Consider the following 3291-nt stretch of genomic DNA (forward strand, 5'->3'; position numbering starts at 1 on the left):
TCAACACTGTTTTCAATGAATCTCTTTGGAAATCATCTTTTAACTCACAATTTGAGGGCTTCTCATTCTCAAGGTCATGCACATGCAATGAAGGAGGAATAGTGTGTGGAACGGGACGGGTGACAACTTGAGGTTGTACCGGTTCACTCTCTTCATTAGGCATTCTAACTTGATTGTCTACTACCCTACCACTTCTCAAGGTTGTTACCGTATTGACATGCTTAACATTATGCCCTTCCAATGAGGATTTGGTTTCTACAACACATTATTGTTTGATTGGGGAATTCATGTGCATCTTTCCCTTCTCTCTAGCATTAAGTGTTTCAGCTATTTGCCCTACTTGGGTTTCTAGCTTGGCAATTGATTGAGAATGAGAATGCAACAATTGAGTATTTGCTTCTAGAGTGCCCAAAGCATTTAAAACCTTTTCCTTAAAAGCGGAACCTCTAGAATTTCCTTGAGAATATGATTGGTTAGGAAAATGAGAATTAACAAATTGATTTCCTTGTGAGTTATATGGTCTTGAACCTTGGGATCCTTGGTTTTGAAGTGGAGGTGGAATGTATTTCCCTTGAAAATCGCCTTAGGAAGAGTTTGAGCCCTCTCCTTGGTTTTTCCAAGAAAAATTAGGATGATTCCTCCAACCGGGATTGTAATGGTTACCATAAGGATTGTTCCCTTGGTTCACAAATGTTGCATTAAGTTGCTCAATGGGTTCATTTTGAATTTGTCCATGAGGACAATTAGAAGTAGAATGAAGAACACTAGAACAAGTCATACATGATTCATTTTGAGCTCTAGGAGAATGGTTAGGAAAGGAAGACACTTGATTCGCCAAGTTTTGATTGATCAATTGATCAAACTTTTGAGATAAAGACTTCATCTCGGCGGTTATATCATTTGAGTGGTCAACTTGATGCAAGCCAACACCCTTCCTACCTTGAGAATTTCTACCATTCCTAGATGACAATGTTCTATGTAAAGAGTTTTCACTCATGCTCTCATAAAGACGCCACACGTCTTCCTCTTGCCGGTCTATATAAGAACCTCCCATTGAAGCATCAACCATGCCTTTATAATTGTCCAATAAGCTTTCAAAGAAGAATTGGACCAATTGCCATTTAGGCATGTCATGGTGAGGACACTTCCTAAGCAATTCATTGAAGCGTTCCCATGCCTCGTGGAAAGTTTCTCCTTCCCCATGTGTGAATTCTCTAATGGCGGTTCTCATAGCATTGGTCTTAGAAACCGGATAGTATTTTTTCAAAAATTCTTGTTGCATTTCTGCCCAAGAAGTTATAGAAAAAGGCCTAAGGTTGTTAAACCAATACTTCGCCTTATCTTTAAGGGTGAATGGAAAAAGTTTCAGCCTTAAAACTTCTTCCGGCATGTCCGTGTATCGAACGGTAGAACAAACTTCAAGAAACTCATCCAAATGCTTGTAATGTTCTTCACTAGGAAGTCCATGAAAGTTAGGTAGCATTTGGATAGTTTGTGCTTTAATCTCATAATGGTGTGCTCTAAATGGTGGCAATTGAATGCATGTGGATGCATTATACTCATTAGGCACATAGTGATCTCTCAATGCGAGGTTGATGAATGTATGGCCTAGGCATGCCTAATGGAACTTGCATATTATCATTTTGCGCATTAGGATGAAGGATGCCTTGTTGGTCTATGTGACCAAGGTCTTCAACATGATCATTATTGAGAGCGTCCATTGGTAGATTGGTTCTATGTAAACTTCCTCTTCCCCTTGGATTCCTAATAGCGGATTCTAATTGCAAATCAAGAGGGACAAGAGTAGGTCTCAATGAACGACGACCATGCATGCACAATGCAACACGAATAAGCAACTTTCTTAACAATGCAATTAAACTTCACAACCACAATTTTCAAATGCAATGTATGTCAAATAAATGCCTCCACGTAGGCCCCCGATTTATCTAAGGAGATTGAGTAAGAAGGTCTCACAATAGTCCTTTAGCACTTCAACTCCAAAATTAAAAGCTTAGCTTAGCAATTTTACTTAGCAATTTTTCATTTTAAGCATTTTTCCTTTGCTTTGCTTTGCTCCTTAGCTTGGAATTACTTTGCTAGCTCCTTGCTTAATGCACCTAGTTAATGAAGAACAAACTTAATAAGCAATCAAAAACAAAAAATAAAAAAAAGTAAAGACACGATCAAAAGAGTACTAATCCTAATTGAATTTCACAATTCGACGTTGCCAATTTAAAATCCCCGGTAACGGTGCCAAAAACTTGTTGTTGGTTTCCTTGATGGAGTCGCCACAACCAACAAAGCTTGAAAGTTGTGTGTGAATTTAGGAGGTGGCCAAGTTTTACATTTATGAAAAAGCCACTACTACCTTTCTCTATATAAAATATAGATAGGGCGAGTAGGGATCGTCCCAAGGGATTTGATGGTGTATCGAATTGTGAAACTATGGTAATTAGGGTTAGTAGGTCGAATGATCACACAATTGATTGATTGGTTGATTAAGCTAAATTGAATTCAACTAAATAAAATAATATGAAGTAAACAAGAGAGAGAGAGGTCTTGGGGTGTAGAGATCACCACCAAGCAATACTTTTCTATACTACTAACAAGTGATCAATTGAGGGTAATGGATGTGTTGCAATATGATAAGGGTGTGTGTGCATTAGGTTGATTCAGTTGGCAAGGATGACAAATCAAGCAAGTATTGTCTAAACATCATGTGAAGAGCACAATATATCTAAACAATAGAGCATATATTGTCTAGACAACATAGGGATAGCACAATAGATCAAAACAAGTCATTAATCCTTCATTAAGCTCACAATCCACATACAACACAATATTAGAGGAATATGCCATTTGGACTCACAAGTATGGAACATCAAACATCAAGAGTAGATTGTCCTCCCATCTAACATTACACTACTAATACACTAAATCTACACTACTAGCATGAAAATAAAGCTATCTAGACTAAGGGAGAGGTACAAACCATCAAGAATAGGCATAAACCATCAAATGAACCAAAATAGCATTCATTAAGCATATCATCTTGATAATCTCTAGATCTATAGCATTAATACACATAGACATGCATCAAAAACACTAAATCTAGAGATAAGCACATGAATATCCTCCTCTAGCATACATAGACATATGGATAGAATAGAATAGTCAATTGGAAGCATTAAACCATACAAACCATGAAATAATCAAGATTTATATATATATGAATATCAAGATGTATCATACAACACTAATCCCTCAATAATACACAAGATTAGAGTATAG

At 37.1% G+C, this 3291-nt stretch overlaps 1 non-coding gene across 1 annotated transcript; it reads left to right on the plus strand.

Moving 5' to 3' along the window:
- Window positions 1–1127: 1127 nt before the first annotated feature.
- LOC132275785 (small nucleolar RNA R71) lies at window positions 1128–1236 on the plus strand. The gene has a single exon (XR_009470737.1). It is a non-coding gene; the product is annotated as a small nucleolar RNA R71 (small nucleolar RNA).
- The last annotated feature ends 2055 nt before the right edge of the window (window positions 1237–3291 follow it).

This window comes from Cornus florida, unplaced genomic scaffold (genome assembly GCF_030987335.1).
Source record: "Cornus florida cultivar Cherokee Brave unplaced genomic scaffold, ASM3098733v1 CherokeeBrave_3.0.0_Hap2_Chr09, whole genome shotgun sequence".
Classification (NCBI taxonomy): domain Eukaryota; kingdom Viridiplantae; phylum Streptophyta; class Magnoliopsida; order Cornales; family Cornaceae; genus Cornus; species Cornus florida.